Below are 15,281 nucleotides of genomic sequence, written 5' to 3'. Positions count from 1 at the left end.
CCAATACCCAGAGGTGGAGGTTATTTCTTGCGGTACGAGGTAGACTTGCAACCTCTGGAGCTTAGTGCAACGGTTGGGGACTTACATAGAAACATAGAAACATAGAAATTAGGTGCAGGAGTAGGCCATTCGGCCCTTCGAGCCTGCACCGCCATTCAATATGATCATGGCTGATCATCCAACTCAGTATCCCGTACCTGCCTTCTCTCCATACCCCCTAATCCCCTTAGCAACAAGGGCCACATCTAACTCCCTCTTAAATATAGCCAATGAACTGGCCTCAACTACCCTCTGTGGCAGAGAGTTCCAGAGATTCACCACTCTCTGTGTGAAATAAGTTCTTCTCATCTCGGTTTTAAAGGATTTCCCCTTTATCCTTAAGCTGTGACCCCTTGTCATGGACTTCCCTAACATCGGGAACAATCTTCCTGCATCTAGCCTGTCCAACCCCTTAAGAATTTTGTAAGTTTCTATAAGATCCCCTCTCAATCTTCTAAATTCTAGAGAGTATAAACCAAGTCTATCCAGTCTTTCTTCATAAGACAGTCCTGACATCCCAGGAATCAGTCTGGTTCCCAGGACTTATGGGACCATAATAGACCGCGACGTGTGTGGAAAGAGTCGATGTGAGGGACTAATCTACTCGCATTGTGTGTAGCCGCGCATAAACAGCGATGATGGAGTAACATTCTCTAGAGGAGGAAGTGGTGTAATACCACCCCCTTGTGGCTGCAGGAGTAAACTACTGCTGCTGCCAACATAATCCCGCCATTGTGGGTTAATGCCTGCGATATATATTAATGACTTGGATGAAGGGATTAAAAGTAACATTAGCAAATGTGCAGATAACACAATGCTGGGTGGCAGTGTGAACTGTAAGGAGGATACTATGAGGATGCATGGTGACTTGGACAGGTTGGGTGAGTGGGCAGATGCATGGAAGATGTGGATAAATGTGAGGTTATCTACTTTTGTGCCAAAAACAGGAAGGCAGATTATTATCTAAATTGTGTCAAATTGGGAAAAGGGGAAGTACAGCGGGATCTGGGGGGTCCTTGTTCATCGGTCACTGAAAGTAAGCATGCAGGTACAGCAGGCGGTAAAGAAAGCGAATGGCATGTTGGCCTTCATAACAAAAGGAGTTGAGTATCGGAGTGAAGAGGTCCTCCTGCAGTTGTACAGGGCACTAGTGAGAGCACACCTGGAGTATTGTGTGCAGTTTTGGTCTCCAAACCTGAGGAAGGACATTCTTGCTATTGAGGGAGTGCAGCGTAGATTCACGAGGTTAATTCCCATGCTGATAGATAATCAGCCATGATCACATTGAATGGCGGTGCTGGCTCGATGGGCCGAATGGCCTACTCCTACACCTATTGTCTATAGTCTAGATTGGAGCGGCTGAGCTTGTCTTTATTACTAAAATCTGATCTTGACCACTGTGCTGCGATTTCTGAGAGAACGCCGCCACCTACCGCCGTCATTTTTGGCCACCTCGCTCAGAGCCCACATCTGCCTTCCTGGACCAGAGGATTTTTCCCATTGATGAAAAATCAGAGATATACTAATATTTTTTTTTAAATTACCATTCTCTCTGCTGCCCCTGCTGGAGGAAGGGGGGGGGGGGGGACTATAAAACCAGGAAGTGGTGTGCCTCACTCAGTCTCTGCAAGATGGAGGTCACGTCTCTCTGAGATCTGAATAACACTGAACACATGTCTACTCAAATTTAATATGGTTTGAAAATGAAAATATGGTTGGTTTGAAGTAAAAAGGCCCTCTCTCTCTCTCCCCTCATCTCTCTCCCCCCCCCCGCCCCTCCCCCCCTCTTTTTCTCACCTCCCCCTCCTCCCTTCCATCCCCTCCCTCCCCTAAACACACCTCCCCTCCCACACCCCCTACATGCTTCCCTCCCCCCTCCCTGCTCTCCCCACCTCTCCCCCCTCCTCCCCCCACCCTCCCTACCCTAAACCCCCCTCCCCTCCACTCTACCCACTACCCTCTCCCCCCTCTCCCACCTCCCCCCTCTCTCCCCCTCTCTCTCACTCTACCCCCTCTTTGACTCCCTCTGGCGGTCTGTCTCTCTCTCTCTCTCCCTCTCTGCCTCCCCTCCACACCTTCTCCCTCTTGCCCCTCTCTCTGTGTCTGTGTCTCTCTCTGTCTCTGCCCCTTGTCTCTACCCCCGCACCCCCTCTCTAGATGTGACTGCAAGTTGGGGGCTATGCGTCAGTAGATAGGGTGGTTAAGGGGTAAAAGGAGCAAATTAATAATATCAATATAATATCAAGGGGGGTAATTAATGTGTGTGGGGGGGGGGGGAATTGTTAGTGTGTGTGACGCTGCATGCCGCCTCACCCCCCAACACACTTGGTCTAGTATACTCTAGAATTTTGAAGGATGAGAGGATAAGGGGTTGGAAATGCTAAAGGCAGGAAACATGTTCCTGATGTTGGGAGTCCAAAACCAGGGGCCACAGTTTAAGAATAAGTGGTGAGCCATTTAGAATGGAGATGAGGAAAAACATTTTCACACAGAGAGTTGTGAGTCTGTGGAATTCTCTGCCTTGGCGGTGGAGGCTGGTTCTCTGGATACTTCCAAGAGGGAATTAGATAGAGCTCTTGGGGAAAGCAGAGATAAGGGATATGGTGAGAAGGCAGGAACGGGGTACTGATTGTTGATGATCAGCCATGATCACATTGAATCTGAGGAAAGACATTCTTGCCATATAGGGAGTGCAGAGAAGATTCACCAGAATGATTCCTGGGATGTCAGGACTTTCATATGAAGAAAGACTGGACAGACTCGGCTTGTACTCGCTTGAATTTAGGAGATTTGAGGGGGGATCTTAAATAAACTTACAAAATTCTTAAGGGGTTGGACAGGCTAGATGCAGGGAGATGGTTCCCGATGTTGGGGAAGTCCAGGACAAGGGGGTCACAGTCTGAGGATAGAGGGGAAATCCTTTAGTACCGAGATGAGAAAAACATTTTTCACACAGAGAGTGGTGAATCTGTGGAACTCTCTGCCACAGAAGGTAGTTGAGGCCACAGTTCATTGGCCATATTTAAGAGGGAGTTAGATGTGGCCCTTGTAGCTAAAGGGATCAGGGGGTATGGAGAGAAGGCAGTTACAGGATACTGAGTTGGATGATCAGCCACGATCATATTGCAGGCTCGATGGGCCGAATGGCCTTTTCCTGCACCTATTTTCTATTGGTACACTGCCCAACAAAATACTATGTTTACAAACCTGTTGTGATGCTGCTGCAAATTAAGAATGTCGTTAATCCGTTTCAGGACATATGACAATAAAACACACAGACGCTGAAGCATTCGGTAGATGTTTCCGTCTTTAATGATGAAAGATGATGAAAGAAAAAACAGAATATTTGACCCATTCCCTCATTGCCCGATGTAATCTCCCAGAATCTTTAACACAGTCATTGTTGTATTGCACATGAAGTTTTACTACAGAACCATTTACATCGGGTAAAACACGTCTTAAGGCACAGTTATGCATTAACAATAGAAACATTCAGAATATTGTAAATTAATTACAGCGTAAATGAACAGTCCTAATCCTTAACCTGATACAATTTCTCAGATCACTGACATCCATCTGTTTACTGAGTCAGTGATGAAGCAGCATAGTTCAGTGTGATGGTGTAACAAGCTCCCACCCCTTCCTCCCACTGTACCTGGCCTTTGCAATGTGTTTCATCCAAATTATTGTCCACTGCTTTTCCAATTCCTCGGAAGTTCATATCTAGTTTAGTTTAGTTTAGTGTCACGTGTACCGAGGTACAGTGGAATGTTTTTGTGCGGGCTAACCAGTCAGCGGAAAGACAATATATGATTACAATCGAGCCATTCACGGTGTACAGATACATGATAAGGGATAAGGGTCCATTTCCTGTAGATGGATAGACACCGCCATCCAACACAAAGGGATCTTCAACTTCATTCCCACAATGGCCTTACTCTGCAAACAACCGGTTTTCGGTTTGGGTTGTTGTCAGTGATTTTTTGGGGGAATTTGTCAAATCCAAGATAAATATGTTGACTGGAATGATCAGAGCACTTTCTCTCGCCTTAGAAACTGATTGATCTGCTATTTCTAACACCAGGCTTTTCATTTCAGTTATTTTTCGCAACCACTGTGCGTAGTTAATTTTTTAATCCACACAGTACGATGAAGAATCAGTAAAATCAATAACTCAGCCCCAATATACAATATCATTCATACGTTTCCTCCCAAAACGCTTCTGTGGAAGGACTACCACATATATTTCATGTCAACAAATAAATGTTTTTTGTGCCTTCATAGTACCTGACTGTCATAAAATAACATGGTCCAAACTGAGGCTATATCTGGCCAGATTGAGGAATGCCTGGACATGGTATAAACAGGTTGGATACAGACACTTGCAGCAAGTGTATTCAACGAATTGTCAAGGGTGACCTTTGATTGTCAATGTGGGGAGTTTTGTTAGGGAAAGTTGCCCAATTGTGAGGTGCAGACATGATTCCAGACATGATTTCATTTTAACGTCTCATTGGACAGAGGATGTACCCTCAAGTACTGTGCCACATTTCAAATAATGCAATTTCTAAATCCTCCTGTAATGTGGCTGTGAAATATGTAAAGGGAAAATTATCGAGGAGAATTATGGCAGGATTTGATTATTGACTACATGACATGAGCTCTCTGGATCGATGTAAAGGCAAAGTAGTTAATTAATTTCAAACGCTGCCCTCACCACCCTCTCCGCATTCTCCGTCAGATCCTTCAGTGCATCTCGCAGTATCTTCAATGTCATGAGGAATGATGAACCTGCTCCAAAAATGGAACCAATGACTGGGACAAAGTTGAGAGCCACTTCCAGAGCTGACACAGTAACAACAGCAGTTCCCCAACCTATCCTCACAATGATATCTGGAGTTATTTCTCCCAGCAGATGAGGTTTTACTGCAGCCTTTAGCTCTTCCACAGGTTTACCTGTTCTGTTGGCCAGTCGATGAAGAGAAGCATCATCTAGACCCAGACATTTCTGGAAATGTATTATTGCTCCAATCAATACCCTAATGTCACAAGCGAGAGAGAGCCCAGGGATTGGGATCGCTCCCACTCCTCCAGAGAGAGTGGCGAACATCCAGATGTCCTTCTTCAGTATTTCATTTTTCTTTTGAACAATTTCTACACTTTCTATAGGAAGGGCCAGAATAAAGGCCCTTTTCTTTACATTCGTTAAATCACCTTCAAGTGCTTCCTTTAACCGATTGAAATCATACCGATCCGGCTCAAAATTGGAAATCAGGAATACGGTGGGATTTGGGATCCCGGCTTTTCCCAACCCACTGACGCAGTCACTCCGGATCTTTTCCATTTCTGCAACTGCATCAAATTCTTTCCGTTCTCTCTGCATACAATAAAGGTCAGCGTCAATCTTAGAGCGGACAAAATAGCACCTCTTCCCCAGCCGCTTAATCTCCTTGGCAAGATTTGCATCATTCTCTCTGAATCGACCACTTGACACTATGATGAAAAAATCGTATTTTTGAAATTGCATTTTCCTCAGGTAGGAACCCGCGGTGAATCGTGGAGATCCGGTCCCCGGCAGGTCCCAGTAGCGGACATTGGGCAGATTGGGATGTGGGTATCCGGTTGGCACCATTGTAGTTTCCGTGGTCCCAACCGCAGCCGCTCCCTCATCTTCGCTACAAAGCCCTCTCATGGCGTTGATGAAGGTGGATTTTCCTGCACCCGTGTCTCCCGTCACGGCGATGTTCAGCTCGGTATTTTTCAACCCAATCACCTTCTTCTTCAGCAGAGGTTGAACCTTTTCCACACCACCCGTTTCGAACTCGGACTTCAGTTTGTTGAGCTCTTCCTGTGTGAAGAATGCGGGGGTCTCAGACTGAGCCGCCTGTTGGCTAAAACGAAACATGTTTGGTGATAGTTTCCAGTTGAAACAGCACCTATTTAGCATCACGGTAATAGAGTCTTACAATCCCATTTGCCCGTATTTAGCCCATGTTCATGTAAACCTTTAATATCCATGTATCTGTACCAGTCATTGGTTAATGCTGTTATGATACAATCCTCAACTACCTCCACTGACACTTTGTCCCATATACCCATGACAATGGGAGTGAAAAGGCTGCTCCTCACATTCCTGATAAATCACGCTCCTTGCACCTTAAACCGTTAGTTCTTGATCCTTCATCCCGGATTCTCTGCAGTTGCCCTATCTTTTAGTCTCATGACTTTGTACACCTCTATAAGATCACCCCTCATCCTTCTGTGCTCCAAAGGACATGAATTATCCTGCCCAACCATTCCCAGTAGCTCAGGCCCTCAGGTCCTGGCCACATCCTCCTGCACTATTTCCAGCTTAACTACATGGAACCAATATCAGGATGACCAAAACTGAAGACTCCAATGCAGCCTCACTAACATCTTGTACAACTGTAACCTCACATCCCGGGTGTTACACACAATTCCCTGATTGTGCAAAGTACAAAAGCCTTCTTGACCACCTCATCTGTGAAAAATATACATCTTCTAGATGAGCTGGGCCACATCCTCAGTGATGAGACCTGGGATCATCGGGTGATTCTGGTCTCACAACATCAGACACCCTCGCTAAGGCGACCCAGCCGGGGTTGATCAGGCCCCGACCACGGATCAGCCATCTTAGTAACCACTCTGCAGTGGTTGGGAAACTCTAGTGCGTAGACGGACTGGGCTCTGTGGGGGTGAGTCCTGGCCGGGCTGCTCCTGCGTCTCACCAGGTTCAGGGCCTGTGTGCGCGCTGCACCTCTTTCTCCTTCTCCGAGCATTTCATTCTCGCCTGATGGATTTTGAGGCCACGGTGGTTGATTAGGCCTTTCCGTAGCTTTATTGGGTGACTTTGTCATGAAAGACACAGATTACGTTGCTAACCCAGCCTGTCCCGGGTGCCATGTCTCCGTGCCGACAACTGTCTCTCCAGTAGTCACCAAACTATTCTTGGTTGTCACCCAGTCTATTCCAAGGTGCAACTGGCTGCCAGACGTCAGTGTTCTTCATGCACTTGTTTGACATCTCATAATGCAATCCCGATATCTACATTTTATTTTGGAGTCACGTGAGTAACTACATGAAGACCCCGCCAGCACGCATGTGCGCATTATCGTCTCTCGTATTGTGCAAACGGCAGGCTGGTGGAGCGCTGCTCCAACAGCTCAAACCTGAAGGTAATTTTTTTTTTTTTTTTTTTTTTTTTCTCTGATTTTGTTTATTTTATTAGAAGCAGTACAGTCATTACAAAACAGTACAGTGGAACCTAATTTTAGGTGCCAACTATGTAATACCATAATCCATTCTATGTACAACCTCTAGTTTTATGTTATGAGAAGGAAGTAAGCAAGACAAGAAAAAGAAAACAACAGAAAGAGGAAAAAGTGGAAAAATAGATGGTAGAGAGTAGAAAAACGTGAAGTGTGTATATAAAAAATAAAAAATAAAAAGAAAAAGTGGAAAGTAAAAATAGAAGAGAAGGCCCCTTAAAAGAGAATTTTTCAAATCTGTATTCGGAGATGTAGATCTATCCGCGTCATGAACTGAAATCAGCAATCTTTACGGTACCGCTGCATCACATGATGCCAAAAAGTCGATGAAAGGAGACCAACTCCTTAAGAATTGGTCATATTTATCTATTAGTCGGAGTCTCATTTCTTCAAGGCGTGCTATGTCCATCATATTCCTAATCCACATTTTAACAGTTGGTATGGTTGTATTTTCCCAAAATTTAAGTATCAATTTCTTTCCAATTATTAACCCATAATTAAAAAAAACATTTTGATCTTTATTTGAATTGGTATCTTCTCCTATTATTCCAAATATAATCCATTCCGTTTTGGGTTCTATTCTTGACTTGAAAAGCTTTGTAAATATATCAAATATATCACTCCAAAATTTATTCAACTTTGTACATCCTACAAATGAATGTGTTATATTAGCGTTTTAAAACAAACATTTATCGCATCTGGGAGAGACGTTTGGATAAAATTTATTCAACCTCGTTTTTGAATAATATAGTCTATGTAATAATTTGAATTGAATTAAATTATGTCTTGCATTAATAGAACAGTTATGTGTGTTCATCAAATACTTTTCCCATCTATCCTTCGAGATCTTTATCATTAGCTCATGTTCCCAATCTTCCCTTAGTGCTTCTGTTGAGGGTGATTCTCTATTTATAAACCATATAACCATATAACAATTACAGCACGGAAACAGGCCGTCTCGGCCCTACAAGTCCGTGCCAAACATTTTTTTTTTTTTTTTTTTAATATATTATTATAAAAGTATGATATTATTTTTTTATAAAAGTATGATATTTATAAAAGTATGATATTATTTTTTGTGAATCAGCCTTAATATTCATTGCTTCTTCTAAAGGGTCTAAAAATATAGTTTGAAATCTATGTGTATATTTCTTCATAGTCACATACCTGTATATATTTAAAATATTGATTATCCTTCAATTTAAATTTTAATTTTAATTGTTGAAATGATAACAGTTTGCCCACTTCATACATATCCCCTACTTTCCTAATCCCCAGTCTATCCCATTGTTGATATGTGTTGTCGATGAGAGAAGGTTTGAATGCGGGGTTGTTCAATAGTGGGGTTAGTACTGATAAATTATTTAATTTCAAGGATACTTTTATTTGTTTCCAAATTCTTATTATATTGTGAATAATTGGGTTCTTCTTATATATTATACTATTCAATTTTATCGGTGAGAGCAGGATCGTTCCTATATGTGCGGATAGCACTCCTCTTTCTCCATTCTTATCCACTCCAACTGCTGAGTGGAACTATCCAGCCAGTACATTATGTTCTTAATATGCACTGCCCAGTAGTAATACATAAAGTTAGGTAATGATAAACCCCCAACTTCTTTAGATTTGCACAAATGCTTTCGTTGAATTCTATGTGTTCTGTAGTCCCATATAAAATTAGTGATAGTGGAATCTAGTTTTTTGAAAAAATATTTTGGAATATATATTGGGATCGCTTGAAACAAATATATTAATTGTGGTAAGAAAGTCATTTTTATAGCATTAATTCTACCTATCAATGAGAGCAGAAGCGTTTTCCAAAATTTAATCGTATCATTCAGTTTATTTAATAGTGGTACAAAATTGGCACTAAATAATGATTTGTGTCTTCTCGTAATTTGAATACCCAGATACTTGAATTTTTCTGTTGCAATTTTGAAGGGGAATTTTAGTAAGTGTCTCGAATCCTGTGGTTTTAAAGACATAATTTCGCTTTTATTCCAATTTATTCTATATCCTGAAAAAGAACCGAATTCCTCAATTAGTGTTAATAAGGTGGGTATACTCGTTTGTGTATTAGTAATATATAAAAGGATATCATCGGCATATAATGAAATTTTATTCTTTGAGTCCTTAGTGTTATATCCGTGAATATTCGGGTGATTTCTAATCTTTTCGGCCAGCGGTTCTATCATAAGGGCAAATAGCAATGGTGATAAGGCACACCCTTGCCTATTACCCCTTGATAAGTACAATTTTGGAGATAGCGTATTGTAAGGTAATATTCTTGCCGTAGATCTATCGTAAAGTAGTTTAATCCATCTAATAAAATTCTCTCCCGTATTAAATTTTTGGAGTACCTTGTATAAATACTGCCATTCTACTTGATCAAATGCCTTCTCTGCATCCAACGTGATAACTGAAATATCTTCATTGTCCTCATTATCAGAGTACATTATATTAAAAAGCCTTCTCAGATTATTAAATGATTGTCTTTTGGGTATAAATCCCGTTTGATCCGTATTTATTAAATTGTTAATATAATTATTTAGCCTTCTAGCTAGAATCTTTGCTAAAATTTTCTGATCCGTATTTAGAAGTGAAATAGCTCTATAAGAACCCGGTTCATCTAAATCTTTATCTTTTTTTGGTATAAGCATTATTGTTGCTTCTGCTAGGGTTTCTGGTAGTTTATTTTCAATATAAGCTTGCATGTATAAATTGAATAATCTTGGTACAATTGACTCCTGAAATCTTTTATAAAATTCATTACTAAAACCGTCTGGTCCTGGGGTCTTCCCATTTTTCAGTGAGTTTATTATTTGTTTTATTTCTTCACTAGTAATCCGTGCTCCTAATTGCTCTTGTTCTAAACTATCCAATTTTGGGAGCTTGCAATTATCTAAAAAAATTGTAATTTTACTTACATCTGTCTTTATTTTAGATGTATATAAATTATGATAAAATTGGGCAAACCTCTTATTAATATCCGTAGGCAATGTTAGAAACTCACCCTTATCCGATTTAATTTTAGTAATAGTTTTTTCCTTTTCTTGTTGCTTCAGTTGCCTCGCAAGTAGTTTATGTGGCTTATCCCCAAATTCGAAGTGTGCTTGTTTTGTAATTTGGAATAATCTTATTACTCTAGCCGATAGTATTCTATTGACTTTATATTTCAATAAAGTTATCTTATTATGTTTATTTATGGTTGGGTCAGTTGCATTGTCCAGTTCTAGTAATTTTATTTTCTGTTCTATCCGCTGAAGTTCTCTTTTATTTTCCTTATTTTGAAAACGTTGGTAAGAGATTATGACACCGCGAATATATGCCTTGAAGGTTTCCCATAATAGCGGTGCAGAAATACCCGGCGTGTCATTTATTTCGAAAAAAAGTTTTGTTTGTTCTTTTATATACTCATAACCCTGCGGGTTATTTAATATCAATTTTAAGTATAAAAGTCAATGGTGAGTGATCAGAAATAATACTATTATGATATGATGGTTTATTTGTATACGGGATCAATTTTGTGTCCAATAAGAAATAGTCAATTCGCAAATACGTTTTGTGAACTGATGAATAAAATGAGTATTCCCTACCACTTGGATTTGCTATTCTCCAAACATCAGCTATGTTATTATTTTTTATATAAGTATTTAAAAATTCACAGGTCTTAGTTTTAACAAGACGCTTCCCTTGCTTTATTGATTTATCTAAGTATGGGTCTATAACACAGTTGAAATCTCCCCCCATTATTATATTTTGAAAATTATTATGCTCTGCGATTAAATCTATTATTTTCCTAAAGAATTGTGGGTTATCAAAATTAACGCGTAAATATTTATCATAGTTAATGGTGTATTGTAAATTTCTCCCGTGACTGTAACATATCTTCCCTCTTTATCAGATATGGATTTATTTCATTTAAAAGGTATGCCCTTCCGAATTATAATGGCCGTGCCTCTTGCTTTAGAGGTGAATGAGGAGTAATAGGTTTGACCTATCCAATTTGCCCTTAATCTGATCTGAGTTTGTTGTTTCAAATGTGTCTCTTGTAGGAAAGCAATATCCATATTTAATGATTTTAATTGTGCCAGAATTTTACCCCTCTTAATTGGCTCATTCGCACCTCTGATGTTCCAACTACAGAAGGTGAGACCTCCGATATTTATTCGACTATTATCTTGCATTGGCTATTATTACCAGACTGTATGATTCATGTGATGCAGCCAAGTACCTCAGAATCCCGAATCCAGAGTTGTCCTTCATAATTTCTACAGTAGTTCTACATCTCCTGACACTATTAAACATAATTAAGGGAAAGAGAAAAACATAAAATAAAGTGTACATAAAAATTATTGAGTCATACAACACATAATTGTGAATAAACAAAAAAAGTGAATGTAATTTATCAAAAAAAGCGATAAATTACAAAAAAGCCACCTAAGGTAGCTAGATTTGTTTTTAAATTGACCTCCGTCGATGAGATTATGCACTGGGCCTTATCCCCCTATTAGAATTTGACCCAACGTTAGTCGGTTCCCTCTAATTGTTACCAAAATTATCATATCAGGTCATCGCTGAACAGTTTAAAATAGAATAAAATAAAAGGGAAGGTAGAAGATTTGGATTAAAATAAAAGTAATTATGGGTCAAAGTACCTCGTCAAAAATTACACTTTTCATTTACCTGTATGTTAGTTAATTCATTATTAGTATTTAGTATTTAAAATATATGTCTAACCTCCCCCACCCTTCCTGCTATATAGTTTATCGTGTTAGTATAGGACATTACGCCTTTAACATTGGTTGAGTTTATTGCGCGTAATTGGATAATAGGTCATATAGTGTGGAACAGATGCCTCATATCATGGCCATTTCAAAAGGAGACGGTCTCATAGTTCTCCGTGCTGAAGGGTTTGGTGACGAGCTTGTGACCTTGAGCTTTCATATGTGCTTTCAGTTCAGGAGTTTAATTCGGCCTTTGTTATTGTACAACACATTCTTGCCAGATAAGACTGTCTGGTAACCGTCTGAAGCGTTCTAGTGTCTTGGAACAGAAAAAACAAAGTTCCACAGATAAAATGGCTATTATTGTGTTCCTCCTTGAATTTTGTTTAAAATCTCCTGAGCGTATTTGCAAGCAGAGTCCGGGTCCGTGAATGAGCGTTGCTTGCCCTTAAAAGTAATTAGCATTTTTGCTGGATAGATCATGCCATAACGAACTTCAGAATGTCCATATAAAATACTGCTTGCCCTTTTAAACTCGCGTCTTTTTGCCAGAATTTCCCGAGGATAATCCCTGTAGAATCTTACGATATTATCAGCGAATGTAAGATTTTCTCCATAGGTTATCTTCTTTAATAGAGTTTCCACAGTTGAAATATCCAGAAACTTTACAATAATTTGCCTTTGTGTAGCATTATCATGTTTTTGGAAGCGACCCACTCGATGAGCCAGATCTATCTTTGGTTTTTCAGGAAGTTTGAAAACATCTTTAAGTAGATTAGTAATAAAATCACGCATTTGAAGGCCGTGTTCAGCACCCTCTTTAACCTACTATTCTCAGATTTTGCTTCCTTGACCTGGCCTCTAAATCTTGACATTTCTCATTCAGTTTATTCGTTAACTCCCAATTCGTATCGTGTCGTTTTTTCAGACCTGTTATTTCTTGGCTCATCTGTACCATCTCACCCTCCATTTCTTCCATCAATTTTTCCGTGTCTGTTAATTGCTTCAGCAGGGTGTCATGTTTGTTGTTATAATCTCTCCGCATACTTTCCATTTCCTTCGCTGTGCTGGACTCCAAATCTTTAAACTGCTGGTTCAGGGCTACATAAATCTCTTTTACTTCGCCGCAGCTATTATCAATTTTCTTAGAAAGATTGCCCTCCATAGTGGAGAAGTTATTCTGAATTATAGAATTCATTTTGGCAAATTGCTTCTGAAGATCTTTAGTAATGTCTTTAATAATATTAGCTCTTACCGTTTCTTCCCAGCTTTTCATTTCTTTCTCCTTTGTATCACTTCTCGCAGCCATATCGCTTGTAGGTTGTTGAGGTTCCAGCTCCTTTTCCAAACTTTCAAACGTGGGTTCAGGGGTGGTTTCAAGCTCATCCAGAGCTTTTTGGAGCTGGAAACTGATTGTAGTTTTCTTGGGTCCTCTCTGACCTCTTCTCTTTCTCATCCAGTTTTTACGATAAGATCGTTTTAAATCCCAAATCCACCAGTACCGTTTGATGGAGTCAGTACCCTTGACGTTCAGCAAACCTGATAAGAATGTTTAACTCGATCCTGGCATGGGAGTCGACTTTAAACACGATTTGTCTGGAGGAGAGCTCAGTGCAGCTGCCTTCACTGCTTCATAGAAGTCACCTGATTTTTAGGTAAATTTTTAACTTCTCCAGGTCTCATTTTTATTGCGGGCAGCTTTCAGATCCGGGGTCTGAACCCTTCCCAGGGGACCGGGGGGGGGGGGGGGGGGGGGGGGGGGGGGAGCCCGACCAGACATCGCGGGGAAGCCCTTCTTCAGGGACCGCGAGGGAAACCCCGTTTGGAACGCCACGCCAGCTCGGGGGAAGCCCAAACACAAGGGAAGCTAATAGAGGGGAAATCCCAGCTCCCGACATCATAAGGATCCCTGCTACAAGGGCCGCAGGGGAACGCCAAACCATGGGGAGAAGCTTGGCTGCGGGAACCACGGGACCTTGGAAGACCGCGGGCAACCCGACTTCATAGACAACGGGAAAACCGCGGGCAACCCGACTTCGGTGACCACAGGAAGACTGTGGGTAACCCAGCTTCAGGGACCGCGGGAAGACTGCGGATAACCCAGCTTCAGGGACCGTGTAAAAGACCGCGGGTAGAACCGTGCTTGGGGGACACCTCAGCTACGGGGACCATGTGGAAGACATGGCTAGGACCGCAGAAGAGCCGGTAGCCGGTGGCGAATTCAGACTCCGGCTGCCCGAGGAGAGTAAGAGCTAAAACAGGAGACTGAAAGGCCCAGACTAAAGTCAGGCCAGGAGGGTCCCCTCCGACATGGGTACATCCTCGGACGTTTTACCCATCCTGATGTGGCCATGGAGGACCATATCAGGGCAGGTCTCCTCGAGAGCCTGTGGCCACAACCTTTTCAGGTCTGCCTACAAAACTCCCTTCTGTGAAGGTGAGTGTAAGGGGTCAGTTGGCAACTGACTCTGAACTCGGAAGCATGTCCGAGGAACAAGTGCCGGCTGTGAGATACCATGCACCTGGAAAGACATGGGGTCCACAAACACCAGCAGCCCTACGCTCCAATCAAGGATGGAAATCGAACCCACATCGGGGGCCTTTTGGGCTTACCATAAAACCACCGATAACTATGACGGTAGGTGGGTCGGGTTCTTTCCGAAACGTGGGGTTGTGGACCATTTACAAGAAGGTAATATTTACACTTTGTCATTATGGATGAGATTAGTTTATACTGCACAGTACACAAGCGAGACAGTCTCGGAATATGGCTGGAGTTGCCTCTTTAGGCAGGCTCGCTATTATGACAGATGTGGCCTGTTTATTATCAACAAGCCCAATTGGCATGTGCAGTATAGACTTTGAAACTTCGTGACTATTCATTTCCATGGGGTCAGTTTTCATTCACAGGGCACCGGAAATATCTGAAATTTAACTGGATGGGGCAATGATACAGTTAAAAACATTGCCAAATAGGCTAACTTCAGCTCCCAGGTTATTTACTAAATTAGTGCTTCGGCTGCTCAGAGCTAAAAAATATTGTTAAGAACTATCTGGATGAGATTTGAACGCTGTATTTTGCTAATTTAGCTGTATCAGCCACAAAAACCATTTGAGAAATTGGGTTCTCATCTGTCCAGATAAATTTAAGTTGACACCAACTGAAATTATTGATTATTGGGATTTACCTTTAACTCTATTAATCGTCTGGGACTCCACCCTGAGG

The sequence above is a fragment of the Leucoraja erinacea genome, chromosome 12 (genome assembly GCF_028641065.1).
Source record: "Leucoraja erinacea ecotype New England chromosome 12, Leri_hhj_1, whole genome shotgun sequence".
Taxonomy (NCBI): domain Eukaryota; kingdom Metazoa; phylum Chordata; class Chondrichthyes; order Rajiformes; family Rajidae; genus Leucoraja; species Leucoraja erinaceus.
The sequence above is the reverse complement of the archived record's forward strand: the minus strand, read 5'-3'. Positions refer to the sequence as shown.